Source organism: Colobus angolensis, unplaced genomic scaffold, assembly GCF_000951035.1.
Source record: "Colobus angolensis palliatus isolate OR3802 unplaced genomic scaffold, Cang.pa_1.0 Scaffold459, whole genome shotgun sequence".
NCBI classification, from domain to species: Eukaryota; Metazoa; Chordata; class Mammalia; order Primates; family Cercopithecidae; genus Colobus; species Colobus angolensis.
In genome coordinates this window covers 1,091,943-1,108,108 of record NW_012118032.1, presented here as the reverse complement: position 1 = coordinate 1,108,108, position 16,166 = coordinate 1,091,943, and positions in this window count along the sequence as shown.

Here is a 16,166-nt window from a genome sequence, read left to right as displayed (position 1 = left end):
TAGTCCCAGCTACTCGGGAGGCTGAGGCAGGAGAGTGGCGTAAACCTGGGAGGCGGAGCTTGCAGTGAGCTGAGATCCGGCCACTGTACTCTAGCCCGAGCGATAGAGCAAGACTCCGTCTCAAAACAAAATAAAACAAAACAAAACAAAAACAGGATGAAACTGGAGAGTATAGTCAATGAGAGTTGCCTGTATACACTTAAAAAGTAAAATCAAGGAATACACAAAATCTCAAAAGCTCAGTTTTGAATTTAAACAAGAAATGCAAGAGAAAGCATAAAGTAAAACAATTGGAAACAACAGAATATCAGAAAATTTCATTTTGTAATAACTACTTTATTTTAAATATGCTGGTAGGTAAAAAGTAAGAATAATAAAAGGTTGATCTGTGGCGGAATAACTTCATCTTTCTGTCTATGCTTATGTTTCTTAGAACCAGAGTGTAGGTTTTTATCAGGATAAAACATGCCCTATTGGATTTATACATTTTTCTCTGATAATTAAATATATCTGTATTTCCAAAAGCATTCCAGATTGTGCTTTGATGTTTGTGTTATTGTAAGATGTAATGTTTGGTATAAACAAGCTAAGAAAAATTGTATGGATTCATTCAAGCAAATAATACTTTATATTTTGGATTTATCCTTTACACTGATGCAGAGTTTAGATATTTGGTCATTTTCTTTTCTTTTCTTTTCTTTCTTTTTTTTCTGAGACAGAGTCTCACTCTGTTGCTCAGGCTGGAGTGCAGTGGCACGATCCAAGATCTCAGCTTACTGCAACCTCTGCCTCCTGGGTTCAAATGAAACTCCTGCCTCAGCCTCCCAAGTAGCTGGGATTACGGATGTGCACCACCACACCCAGCTAATTTTTGTATTTTTAGTAGGACGGGGTTTCCCCATGTTGTCCAGCCTGGTCTCGAACTCCTGACCTCAGGTGATCTGCCCACCTTGGCCTCCCAAAGTGCTAGGATTACAGGTGTGTGCCACCGCACCCAACCTGGACATTTTCTAAAGGCTAAATTTAATATTATCTCTCTACAATTCTTAAAGTAATTAATTATTTCCTGATATTTAAAATGGTATATGGGGCCTTGTGTGGTGGCTCAGGCCTGTAATCTTAGCACATTGGTAGGCTGAGGCAAGAGGATTGCTTGAGCCCGAGATTTTGAGACCAGCCTGGGCAACATAGGGAGACCCTATTTCTACAAATAAAAAATAAAAAATAAATTAGCTGGGCATTGTGGCTCATGCCTGCGTTCCCAGCTACTCAGGAGGCTGATGCAGGTGGATCGCTTGGGTCCAGGAGGTTGAGACTGCAGTAAGCCGTGATTGTGCCACTGCTCTCCAGCCTGGGTTAACCCACCCTGTCTCAAAAAATAAAAATAAAAATAAAATAAAATGGCATATGATTTGTACTGATGCAGTATTTATGAGGAGATAGAGCTTATTTTGAGGAACAAAATAATGATAAAATCAAACACACCCTGATGAGTTTATTTATTGAATTCTTACTATGTTTATCTCAATAGTATTACTAATATTTTTTTCCATTTTATAGCTAATACAATGTTATGAAGCTAAGCCACAGTTATTATTATCATAGGCAATTTCTTTCTTATTGTGGATATGTTGAGGTTTTCTAATGCTTTAACTGTAGCAGTGAAATGTTGTATATATTTATGATTGCATTTAATTTAAAAAGGAAATGTATTTCCTGAAAAAGAAAAGTATAACACTCCCCTTTCTTGATAAAATAGCACAGGCGCTGTGACTTTATCAGTTGTCTATTTTTCAAAAGTAAAATGAATTTGACCTTTCCCATTTCAGTCTAACAAGGTGTTAGAGCATCTACCCAATTATTTTAAAAAGCAAGTAAAACAGACATCATTGGCTTATTTTAAAAACATATAGCATTTTCTTGAACGTAGAGCAGTTATTCACCTCCTTGGGCTGTTTAACTTTTTTTTCAGTTGTATACCCTCACTCAGAAGAATATCTTTTTGTATTACCCCCATAAGGCTTTTCGGTTTTTTTTTTTTTTTTTTTTTTTTTTTTTTGAGACAGAGTCTCGCTCTGTCATCCAGGCTGGAGTGCAGTGGCGCCATCTCAGTTCACTGCAATCTCCACTTCCTGGGTTTAAGTGATTCTCCTGCCTCAGCTTCCTGAGTGGCTGGAATTACAGGTGTGCACCACTGTGCCTGGCAAATTTTTGTATTTTTTATAGAGACGGGGTTTCTCCATGTTGGCTAGGCTGGTCTCGAACTCAAGTTCTGCCTGCCTTGGCTGCCCAAAGTGCAAAGATTACAGGTGTGAGCCACTGTGCCCGGCTGCTTTTCCTTAATTTCTCACTTTATATTACTATCCATATAATAACTTAAAACATCATTGTACATGTTCATTTATTTATATAACCCAATTAAACTAATTCATATAGAGATGATGCTCACCATCCACATGTTTGATTGGCATGTATTTCACTTTAGTTATAAGTACAATTGGTAGAAAATACTGTCAGGGTCTAGCCAGGAAAACAAGTTAGACAATTTGCTCAAAATAAAATGGAAAATATAGGGGAAGGCAAAAGGAGACCACTGAGTGGACTCAACAATAGTGATGCTGAAAACCAGCCTCCAACCCCTACACCTAGGGCAGGAAAGAAAGAAGTTGATTTGATAAAATGTGGCAGCTACATTGTGTCACTTCCTATAGCATATTCCTATGGTAATAACATTGATCTGATTAGAGTATCATTATAGCATGTCCTGTATGTGGTAGCAGATGCCCTATATCATGTATTATTTCTCTAATTGATTTCCTAACTGTACTTGTATAATACATCTTTCTATATGAACTGTGAGATCATTTTCTACAATGCAAAAGATTAAACACCTTGTTATGATTGGAAATTGGATGACAATTGATTCATACATCAATTTTGGTGGAGCTGGCATTTTTGTGATGTATGATTTAAGCATTTGAGGATATAACATGTACTTCCATTTGTTTGGGTATTCTGTGTTTCAGTTTAATTCAGTGTATTTCTTTCCCGCACCGCTCTTATTATAAGCACTCCTAAGTTTTTAAAATAATTATTCGATTTTCAATAGAATGCTCCCATATTGCTTTCTAGGTTCTTATTGCAGTATGTAAAAAACACTAATAATTTTTGTTTATTTACTTTGTATTCAGCAATTTTACCAAATTACCTTATTTTTCTAATAGGTTTTTAATAGATTTTCTCAGGTAAACATTCATGCTATCAGCAAAAGTGCTCTAATTTTATCTTTTCTTTTCCAATAGTTATCACAAATTTTCATTTACTCATTTCACTGCATTTGCCACAATCTTCCAGAAGTCGTTGGATAATAATTTTAGAAATAAAAGGCATTCTCTCGTGCTCTCTGATTTTTCTTGAAATTACTTTAGTATTTTGCTATTTAGGCTGCAATTGGTATGCATTTTAGAAGAGTGCTTTTTGTTTTGTTTTGTTTGAGACTGGTTCTTGCTCTGTTGCCCAGGCTGGAGAACAGTGGTGCAGTCCTAGCTCACAGCAGGCTCAACGTCCTGGGCTCAAGCAATCCTCCCACCTCAGCCTCCCGAGTAGCTGGGACTACAGGCGTGTGTCACCACACCCAGCTAATTTTATTTTTTGGAAAGATGGGAATTTGCTATGTTGCCCAGGCTGCTCTCAAATGCTTGGGCTCAAGCAATCCTCCAAACTGGGTCTGCCAAAAAACTGGGATTACTGACACAAGTCACGCACCTAGCTAGTGTGCTTTTGTTATTTACGTATTTGTTAAAATGTCTTATCCTTTTCTTCTTACCATTTTCGATTCAGTTTCATAATTTTTCCATGACTACCAATGGAATTACACATGTGCCTTTCGTTGGTTGAATTAGTGGATTACATTGACACTTTCTAACACAGTACATTTTTCTAATGCATTGTCATCTTTGCAGCTACTCTTCTTAGCCGTGTGGAGTATTATTCTTTGCTCTGCTACTGGGTTTTACACAAATTTGAAAGGTACTGATATCATTAGGAAGATTGAATTATATTTGTCTATGCTATAATAATTATTTTAGTACCAAAAATGAATATATGCTTTATGTAGATAGTACCTTATTTCATGTGTTAACTCACTTAATCCAAAACAGAGTCATCTAGCCTAGGCAACATAACAAAACCTTGTCTCTACAAATATATATATATATATATAAATTAGTCAGGCATGGTGGTGCACACCTGTGGTCCCTGCTACTTGGGAGGCTGAGATAGGAGATTTGCTTAAGTTCAGAAGGTCAAGGCTACAGTCCATGGGCCAGGTGCAGTGGCTCACACCTATAATCCCAGCACTTTAGGAGACTGAGGCAGGCATATCTCTTGAGGCCAGGAGTTCGAGACTAGCCTGGCCAACATAGTGAAACCACGTATCTACTAAAAATACAAAAATTAGTCAGACGTTGTGGTGGGTGACTGTAATCCCACTTACTCGGGAGGCTGAGGCAGGAGAATTGCTTGAACCCAGGAGGCAAAGTTTGCAGTGAGCTGAGATCATGCCACTGCACTGTAGCCTGGGCAACGGAGCTAGACTCCATCTCAGGAAAAAAAAAAAAAAAAAAGCTGCAGTCCATGATTGAACCACTGCACTCCAGCCTGGGCAACAGAGTAAGACCCTATCTCTAAAACAAACAACAAAGTAGTCATAGGAAGGCAGGTTTACATCTCATTCTGTGGAGTGGTAATACTCCCTGGGGTCTAAGTGCTTCTGTGAGAAGCCCTAGCCTTCCTTCTGAGAATGTTTGCTTTCATTTCTCTTTGAAGCATCTCCTCATACTGTGAGAACTGGATAAGTAGCCATATGTCTAGTTAATTGCTCTTATTGGAAAGGGTAATAAAACTTCTTATCTCCCCAAAGCCAAATGCTTATAGCTCTGACTTGTTCTTAGGTTAAAGCCTCTAGACACTTATTAGACTGGAGCAAGTACCCAAGTAGGTATTTACATTTCAAGGAGGAATTCACCCAGATCTTGGCACCACCTCTAGGTGATAAAAGACACAGGGCCCTTCAGCTCCCAGAGAAGTTTTATTTTATATTCCAAAGGCCTGGAGAAAGGAGGTGATCCTTTCAGCAGTGAAGGAACATCTCCTTCCTTTTCTTTTATAAACAGATAACATTTGTTTTGTTCTTGATCTCTCAATCTAAGAAATGTGTTAGGCTGCTTGCTTAAGACAATTGACCTGGTTCTCATTGTACTTCCCCAGGGTAAAAACCAGGGCAGAGGGGGAGAACACACTTCTTATTTGTCGTGTGGTTTTTAATAAAAAAAAAAAATCTGTCTCTGAACCAGAACACCTTGTGTGCACATTCAGATTAAAATTCATAAAGATGAATTTTAGTTTCTTGTTAACCATTGAAGATGCTAAAATTCATGCTGATAGGTACAAAGCTAGTTGGGACCTACACCTTGTGTTCCTCATATTTCTATACTGTCCTTGTCAGAGGCCTTTGAACCAGAGCAGCTCCATCTTGAATAGGGGCTGGGTTAAATAAGGCTGAGACCTGCTGGGCTGCATTCCCTGTAGGTCAGAAACTCTAAGTCCTAGTACGAGAGAGGTTGGCAGAACTGGTATCACAGGTCACAAAGACCTTGCTGATAAAACAGGATGTGATAAAAACGCTGGCCAAAACAGGCCAAATCCAAGATGGTGACAAAAGTGACCTCTGGTCATCCTCACTGCTTATATGCTAATTATAATGCATTAGCTGCTAAAAGACACTCCCGCCAGTGCCATGACAGTTTTCAAATGTCATGGCAACGTCCAGAAATTACCCTATATGGTCTATAAAGGGGAGGAGCCCTCAGTTCAGGAATTGCCCACCCCTTTCCCAGAAAACTCATGAATAGTCTACCCTTTGTTTAGCCTATAATCAAGAAATCACTAAAATTATACTCAGTCAGCAGCCCAAGCCACTGCTCTGCCTATGGAATAGCCATTCTTTATTCCTTTACTTTCTTAATAAACTTGCGTTCACTTTACTCTATAGACTCACCCTGAGTTCCTTCTTTTGCGAGGTCCAGAAACCCTCTCTTGGAGTCTGGTTCAGGACCCCTTTCTTGTAACATCCTCATCAAATAAATTAGTGGGCTCTGTATTATTCTCTGTGGAATGAAAGAGTTTAACACCAAGATTATGTGGTTTTTTTAATTTCAATATGAGCTGCAATTCAGCTGTAAAACCTCCTATTCCTGTTGCGTATTTCAATGGTAGATCTTTAATGGACTTGACATTTACTTCCATGAAAACCAGCCAATGAAACCAATTTTCTTCCATCAAATTTGGTAACTTTTCTTTCCCACAAAATCATCTACTTCTATGTTTTCAAATTAAGTGTCGTAGATTTTCATGTAGTTTTTTATTGTTAATATCTATTTCTTTAAATTCCTCTGTGTTTGTTTTAAACCCCTTTTTTATAACGTAATCTTGCTATTTGTTTCTTTACAATCCATCGGACTCACAGAAGCTTATCTATTTTATTTCATTGTATAATTTTAAGAAATTATCTTGGGTGATAGGTACAATTTTTATTTCCCATTTCATTAATTTCAGCTTTAAACTTTATTAGAATTTTTCCATTTAATTTCATGTTGTTTTGTTCTTTAATTTATTCAAACCAATACTGAGTTCCTTTTCTTCTCTCATTTTTCTTAGATAATAAAGGCATTTGCGGCTGTGTCTTCCTTGAAGTGTTCCTAAAACTGCTTTGGCAAAAATTATAACAGTGAGAAAATTATGACAGTGAAAAGGGATCTACCCTAACCGACTCCATTTTGCTCTTAAACTCCAAGCTGTCTTTGTTCATTCCTGGGCATCTGAACTAACTTTGGGAGGAATTTTGTTCATAGTTCACAGTTGACAAAGATAATAGCCCTTTCCTGAAAAAAAAATCACCTTCTTGCCTGGGGACCAGACTGTCTTTGTAGGATGAACAAATCAACCCAAAATTAGAAGTTATGTTTTAGGACTCATGAAGCCAGAGGCCACGATATTCTAAACCTTCGCAGTTACTCCTAAGGATAACATCACTGTTGTAAAACCTAAGATTGATGCTTGAGATATTTTTCAGATGCTGCACTGGATGAATCAGCTGCCACCACCCAGTAAACTGGTTCAACTGATCTTGTGGCCCCCACCCAGGAACTGACACAGTGCAAAGGCACAGCTTCAACTCCCTATGACTTCATCTTCAACCCAGCCAGTCAGCACTCCCACTCTGTGGCCCTCTGCTTGCAAAATTATCCTTAAAAATTCCCAGTCTCCAAATCTTTAGGGAGCCTAGTTTGAGTAAAAACTCTGTCGCCCATGTGGCATACCTGGCCTTGCACCAATTAAACTCTTTCTTTACCACAATGCCATGGATTTACTTTGTGCAGAGGGCAGGAAGAACCCACAGAGCAGTTACACTCTTAACTGCTGAAGACTAGGCTGTTGATGCAATGTCATTCTAATTACTCTCAGATATTTTATAGGTTGAGATTTGATACCTTCTTTGAATACAGAGTTAGATTACATTCCTTAATTTGTAAATAATGTGAAAGTGTAGGGTCAATTATCTGTGCTTATTTCTATCTTATTTAGGTTATGATTTCAGCATACAGCACACACAATTTTCAATTTTCACTTTTTCAGATTCGTTGAAGTTTCTTACACACAAATTATATTGATACTGTATATGTGTATGTTCTCAATAATGTATATGGCCATTATAGGTACATAAAGTTATTATGACATATATATGCATGCATATATGCCTGTGTGTATATATGCATATATGAGAGGTATATTAAATTGAACCTATCATTTGAATTCTTAAGTTTTTCTCCTTTCTTACTTATTTTTCACTGTTAGATTTACTAATTTCTCAAATTCATGAAGTAGTAGAGGCATGCAAACTATGCCTCTATAAATACAATCTTAAAAATTTCCCCTTTCACTCCTAATGATTTTTGTTTCACTCATTTAGCTGTTATTTTTACTTACTGTAAACATAATTACTCTCATTACATTTTTTTAACACTAGAGCTCTTCTTGACAAATTCTTATTGCCTCTGCTACATAGCATTGTTTTCTGAAACTTTTTTATCACTTTCTTTTTTAGTATGCTTGCATAAACAGGGTGCAGCTGAGTTTTTGTAATATGGATGAGGTAGTTCAGTTCATTAATAATTAATGAGTCATTTTTCTATTCTTCTCACTAGATCTCATATTTAACATAATTAGCATGTGATGATATTGTTTCTCCTATTTCAAGTCACCACTGTTTCCCCATCTTGGAATCTCTGTTTCAGTAGATTGATGTTAAGGGGAGAGTTGTGTTCTTTATCTCAATCTCCTTAAGTCCTAGGTCCTGTTTTGTTATTCAAATTGACTTCAAGGTCTGATCATCTGTTTTCTGGACTTCTGCAGGCTCTGCTGCATTTCTTCCTCCAGCTGTTGGCCCCCTTGTATTTGGGGGATCCCTTATCCTAGACCCTTTCGTTGCTGGAGTACCTACACTGCTGCCCTCCACAAAGCAGAATGTGAAGTGGCGTCCATGCCTGTGAATCTACAGGGTACAAACAGCCAGGAAATCAGTGTCACAGGTATACCTGGTCAAGGTCTCTCTATTCCCAAGTGTCTTCACACTTCCAGGTTGTTTTTTTGTTTTGTTTTTTGTTTTATTGAGATGGAGTCCGCTCTGTTACCCAGGCTGGAGTGCAGTGGCGCGATCTCGGCTCACTGCAACCTCTGCCTTCTGGGTTCAAGTGATTCTCCCGCCTCAGCCTTCCAAGTAGCTGGGATTACAGGTGCATGACACTACACTCGGCTAATTTTTGTATTTTTAGTAGAGATGGGATTTTGCCTTGCTGGTCACGCTGGTCCCAAACTCCTGACATTAAGTGATCCGCCCACCTCGGCTTCCCAAAGTGCTGGAATTACAGGCATGAGCGCCCGTGCCCAGCCTGTGCTTCCAGGTTTAAAGCGAAGATAAATCAACCTACCTATCCACTTCCTTTTAGCTTTGATAATGGAAAAACCAAACTCTGTCAAATATTTAAAAAGTTTATTCTGAGCCAATATGAGTGACCACGGCCTGGGGAAATAGTCTTAAGAGTTCCCGAGAAAGTGTGCCCGAGGCAGTCACAGTTTGGTTTTATACATTTTAGGGTGACAGGAAATGTAGGTGACATCATAAATCACTACATGCAAAGTGTACACCGGTTCAGCCTAAAGAGCCAGGATCTCTCGAAGTGGGGCCTTACAGGTCATAGGTAGATTTAAAGATTTCTGATTGGCAATTCGTTGAAAGAGTTAAGTTTTGTCTAAAGAGTTGAAGTCAGTAGAAATAAACGCTAAGATAAAAGGGTGAGGAGTTGTGGAAGCCAAGGTACTTATCATGTAGATGACACCTCTAGGTAGCAGGCTTCAGAGAGAACAGATGGTAAATGTCTCTTTTCAGACCTTTCAAGGTGTCAGACTTAGAGTTAATCTTTCCTAGATACAGCAAAGTCCTGGCTGTATTAATGGAGATTCTCCACAGATGCAGATTTCTGCCAGGAAAGATGGTTTTGCAGGGCCATTTCAAAACATGACAAAGAAATCTATGTTGGGGTGAGATATTTTGATTTCCTTCCAGGTCTGCTATCTGTCATGCGATGCTATACCAGAGTCAGGTTGGAATTAGGTAATTTCCTATCCCAGGGGTCTGTTTTGTCAGTATTTTGATCCGTACTTTAATGAGAATGCTGGTCAGTTGTGCCTAGACTCCAAATGGCAGGAGGGAAGGATGTATCTCTGACCTCTCTTCCTGTCATGGCTGGGAATCCAGCTTTTCAGGTTTCTCTGGGGTTCCTTTGGCCCAGAGGGGCTTTGTTCAGTTAGTTGAGGAGCTTAGGATTTTATTTTTGATTTACAGTCTTTTAAGTACTAGGGAGCAATAGCACACTAACTCAGAGAGGAAAGGAAAAATGTTTTGAGAACCTGCCTCTTTTGCAGTGAACTGGACTCCACTTTGTACTTCTGGGCTTCTCAAATTTTGTCCTGAGTCTCACTAAGGCAATTGGAGGAAAGCTTCGTTCAAGTACTCCTTGTCCTAAATGGCTTTAGGTCCAAGCAACCATTAGGACAGGCCTCTTCCTAGAGACAGGGGCGTTAGAGCAGCAGTCCCAAACCTTTTTGGTACCAGGGACCAGTTTCGTGGAAAACAATTTTTCCATGAACCAGAGGCAGGGGGATGGTTTCAGGATGATTTAAGAGCATTACATATATTGTGCACTTTATCTCCACCATTGTTACATTGCAACATATAACGAAATTATTCTGCAGCTCATCATAATGTAAAATCAGTGGGATCCTTGAGCACGTTTTCCTGCAATCAGACAGTCCTATCTGGGGGTGACAGGAGACAGACAGTGATAGATCATCAGGAATTAGATTCTCATAAGGAGCGCGCAACCTACTTCCCTCGCATGCACAGTTCACAATAGAGTTCACACTCTTATGATAATCTATTGCCACCACTGATCTGCCAGGAGGCAGAGCTCAGGTGGTAATGTGGACCATGGGGAGCAGCTGTAAATACAGATGAGGTTTTGTTTGCTCACTCGCCACTCACCTTCGGCCATGTGGCCTGGTTCCTAACACACCACGGACTGGTACCTCTAACTTGGTAGAGGTAACTGGTACCTAATGTAATATTTACTTAATGTAATATATAATTACTCTCATTACATTTTTTTAACACTAGATCTCTTCTTGACAAATTCTTATTGCCTCTGCTATAGAAACTGGTACCATGGCCTGGGGGTTGGGGAGCCCCAGGTTAGAGGATTCTCCCCCTTGGTTAAGAGCATGAGTAATGTCTGGTGACCTGGCATCTGTAGCCCACTGAGAGTAGATTTAAGGAGGGAGCAAATTGTTATTCTTTATTGTGTTGGAGATGCAATGCTATTTTTAACAGAAAAGTTGAACACATATATGTTTACCTGTTGGTTCCATACACACACATCTTTCTGAAAACCTTCACTATTTTGCCACACAAACTATGCAAAAATGCACGTTAATATAATGCCAAATGATGGCTTGAAAATGTGTTTTCTTCATAAATGTAAGAAAGCTACACATTCAGCCTAGCGGTATAATTTGTTTTTGTGTATTATGCCTGCTTGGTAAAGAATTGCTTAATACTGCATTTATAAATATTAGAATAAGTCTCTACTTTCTATGAATACATGTTTCTTTTGGAGAAGCAAAATTTGCCAGCTTCTGATTCACTATTTTATTTTGTATATGTAAAAATGTTGGCCCCTTTATTTTTCTGCTCTTAAAAATATAGAAGCCACAGAGCATTTAAATTGTAACAAAAGTACCATCTTTGAGCTCACATATTTTGAAGAGCGACAATAATCTAGGTTTTTGTTAGCCTCCCAATTAAATTCTGACTAGGGTTATTAGTGTTCTAAACTGAATTTTATTGCAGTGCTTAATTGCATACAATAATTCATCAGCAATGAAGTCTCAAGTATTTTTATTTCATGTTTTGAAGGGGTTTTTTGTTTTACGTTGTCTACAAAAGGAGACATTTTAGAGCGCTTTAAACTGATGTTTCTTCTCAAACATTAAATGAAAATTTAATAAGTCTCCATTTCCATTACATTTATGCCACTTCTAAGAGGTGCAAGAAAGCTAGATTCTGGCTGGGTGAGGTGGCTTATGCCCGTAATCCTGGCACTTTGGGAGGCTGAGGCGAGAGGATGGCTCAAGCCCAACAGTCTGAGACCAGCCCGGACAACATAGCGAGACTCAGTCTCTACAAAATATAAAAGAAAAAAAATATTAGCGAGACGTGGTGGCACACATCTGTGGTTCCAGCTAGTCCAAAGGTTGAAGTGGGAAGATTGCTTGAGCCCAGTAGGTTAAGTCTGCAGTGTGCTGTGATTGCACTACTGCACTCAAGCCTGGGTGACAGAGTGAGACCCTGTCTCAAAAAAAGAAAAATAAAGCTCGATTCTCAGAATGTTTCTGCTCTAAAGAAATCTGTTTCTTTTTGTTACATGTTGCTGTGATGAACATACAAAAGCTAAGATGATTGTGTATTTAGAATTTTCCTCTATTTTAATTTCTAGAATGCTGAGTCATACTGAGCTATTAAGTCAGGGAAACAACTAGAAAAAAAATAGTTTGGGCAAACACAGTTATATAATATTTCTCTGTTATTGAAGGCAGAACAAACATAAAAGAAATGAAAAATTGCATTAAATAGGAAGAATAAAAAGAAAGCTACCCTGAAGAACAGGAAACAAAATAGCAAATCAAAAGCTAATTGAACTGAGAGAGAAAGAAAATAAAAAGAGTGAGATCTTGAAAGTTTGCTTAGGCATTGCAGGTGATAATAAACAATACTGTTAATGCGTTTGTGAGCTATTTCCAATCTGGAATTTTCTTTCTCAAGCAAGAGTAAACTGTGAATCCTGGTGTCAAATTATTGTAAGCATTTAAAAATATCCAAAGGAGAAAGTAAGCAAATATGTGAAATACAGAACACTGAAATATTCACTTCTAAAGTAAGACAGCATACCATTAGGTTTAAACTATTCAGAAAAAGAATCAGAAGTGACATGAAAGCATAGCGTTTAAGGTATTAAGTTTAATCTCTGTAAAGACAGGTTAAACCTGACATTCACTGATGTCGTATTTTTAAAACTAATTTTGGTATAATCAGAGATTCATAGGAATTTGTGAAGATAGTACAGAGATCTTGTATACCCTTCAACCAGGTTTTCCTAATGGCAGTACCTTATTCACCTGTACTACAATGTCAAAGAAATTAATGTGGCTCCAATGTATGTATAGTTTTATGACATAATTTTTCTCATTTCTACTTTTGAGGAACCACCACTGAAAAGATACAGAACTATGTCATCACCATAAAAATCCCCTTTTCTGATGAAACTGGGTCACCTCTCACATGGTTTGGCTGTGCCCCCACCTAAATCTCATCTTGAATTATAGCTCCCATAATCTCCACGTGGTGTGGGAGGGACCTTGTGGGAGGTAATTGAATCATGGGAGTGGGTTTTGCCTGTGCTGTTCTGGTTGTAGTAAATAAGTCTCATGAGATCTGCTGGTTTTATAAAGGGCAGTTTCCCTGCACATGGTCTCTTGCCTGCCACCATGTAAGAGGTGGCTTTGCTCCTCTTTTTGCCTTCTGCCATGATTGTGAGGTCTTCCTAGCCATGTGGAACTGTGAGTCCATTAAACCTCTTTTGCTTTATAAATTACCCAGTCTTGGGTATATCTTCATTAGCGGCGTGAGAACAGATTAATACAACCTCCTCTCCACTATCAATAACCCTTGGCAATGCTAATTATTACAATTATTGCTACAATTTTGTCACTATAAGTGGAGTAATACAGTATAAGATCTTTTGAATGGGCTTTTATTGACCTAGCACACATGGCATTCAGCCAAGTTGTTGAGTATGTAAATCTTTTTCTTTGATTTAATGGCTGAACAAAATGTTGTGAAGATGCCATTTTGTTTAACCATTCCATTTCCTTCGAGTCAGATAAAATGTTTTTTCAAAAAATACACAAATTTACATATTCTACAAATTTTACTTCTTTCCTTTTTGCAAGACAGGGTCTCGTTCAATCATTCAAGCTGGTGTATAGTGGCATGATCTTGGATCACTGCAGCCTCCATCTCCCAGGCTCAAGTGATCCTCTCACCTCAGACTCCCAAGGAGCTGGGACCACAGGCACAAGCCACCACACCTGGCTAATATTTTCATTTTTGTGGAGACCTGGTTTTGCCGTGTTCCCCAGGTTGGTCTCGAACTCCGGGACTCAAGTGATATTCCCTCCTCAGCCTCCCAAAGTTCAGGGAATACAAATGTCAGCCACAACGCCCACCCCAAAATTTGACTTTTAGTAAGATTTTTGTTACTCTTTTCTTGGTGAATATGTCTACAGGTTTAATAATATCTGTGATACCATTTTAATTTACTATTGCATTTCTAGTTCTCATATGCTATTTTAAAAATAACTGAAAAGTGACTTTTTATACACATCCCTTGTATCCAACCACGTTGGAAAACTTATGTATTAGCCACACTCACCTATTAATGTTTATTAGGTAAGAATAAACATGTTTTTTCTTACTCTTCTAATTATTCCAATGCCTTGTCTTATTATACTAGTGGAACCTCCAAAAAGGTGTTTCCATCATTTTCTCCTCAAATTTCAATGCAATTTTGGTTTTATTAATTTGATATGTGGCTTTGTACACAAACATATATCATATACATTTGATACATATGATATATAGGTAAATAAATACATATCGTATATATGACATATAGATACATAAATATATATATCATCTGTATATATAATATAGACATATTTATGATTTATACCTTTTTTCCCAAAACACAGTATAGCACTTAGGATGCTTTCAAGTTTAATAATTAAAAAGATAACTAAATAAAAGTAGCTTGAACAGTAAGGGCTTATATTTCTCAGGTAATAAGAAAGAGGCCAGAAAACATTTCCAGGATCTGTTAATTCAGCAGCTCAACAATTCCAGGGGTCTTAGTCAGTTTCTTTCTTTGCCTTTTTTAAATTTTTTAACTCTTCTTTTTCTTATTGCAATTGTTTTGTCCTCAAAGTGGCTGTAGTGGCTCTGGGTATCACATAATATACACACAATGTTCAAAGCCAGAAAAGAGCAGAGGCTCTTTTATTGCATGCACCCATCAGTGTTTGTTCAAGGCTGGGGGTTCCAGCATATATCCTCCCAATCTCAATGAAGAACCTCAGTTCTGCTCCATCTGCTGCTAACATGACCAATCAATCCTTTTCTTAAAATTTGCATTTCCATGTGGGTATTTTCTTGTGTCTTAGTTTATTGTTTTCCTTTTTGATTGTTTTACTGTGTATCATTTCAAAAGCATTGCAAATACATTTGATCTTTATTTACTTATTTATTTTTGAGACAGGGTTTCACTCTGTCACCCAGGCTGGAGTGCAGTGGCACGATCATGGCTTATTGGAGCCTTGACCTCCTGGGTTTAGGCAATCCTCTCACCTCAGCCTCCCAAGTAACAGGGCTCACAAGTGTGTACCTCCATGCCTAGCTAATGGTTTTTTGTTTTTTTTTTTCTGGAAAAGATAGGGTCTCACCCTGTTGCTCAGGCTGGTCTCAAACTCCTGAACTCAAGTGATCCTTCCGCCTTAGCTTCCCAAAGTGCTGGGATTACAGCCATGAGTCACTAAGCCCAACCTGATTTTATCTGCATAACCTTATCTGACAGTCTTTAGTTTGATAGAAAAATTGATTTTCTCAATATTTATTAACAGACATTTAGTGCAATACCTGAATGTTTTCATCTTTTATCTTACTCTGTGCACATTGTTTTTATGCTGGGCCATTGTTTCCTCTTTATTTACATTTATATTTACATGTTTTGTAGCTTGGCCAAATTTCAAATCACACTTTAATCTTGATCTAACTCCCACTCTAATTTGGAAATTAGACAGATATGTTATAAATATATATAATATATAAATCAATGTAAATATATCACATTGATATACACAAAATATAAACACATAAAATATATATTATATATATAAAAATATATGTATGTGAGAGATATACTTAGATCACTGAATGGAAAAATGGATTTAGCAAAGCAGTTTAGTCTTCTCTATGAATGCATAGCTTGAATGTTCTCCAAATCACAACTTCAATGAACTGTTTTTGGTAACTTGACAAAGTCATTAAAATGTAAAATATTTTACATTTTTTAAACATAATAGATTTTATTCAGCTATGCAGGTTCATTATGAAATTACAACAATTAAAACACCAGGAGGTTGTTATAAAAAGCAGCACATAGATGAAGAGATTATTGTGAAGTCCTAAAATAAATCTTATATTATACATGAACGTGATACATTACAAAAGGTACCTTGTGAAGTAATTACAGAGACATTTATTTGTCAACATATGGTATAAGACAAGTTGATTCTTTACCTCATATATAAAAGTATATGTATTTGAATAACTGAAATTAAAATGAAACCATAAAAGAATAATAAGTTCCTAGCATAAA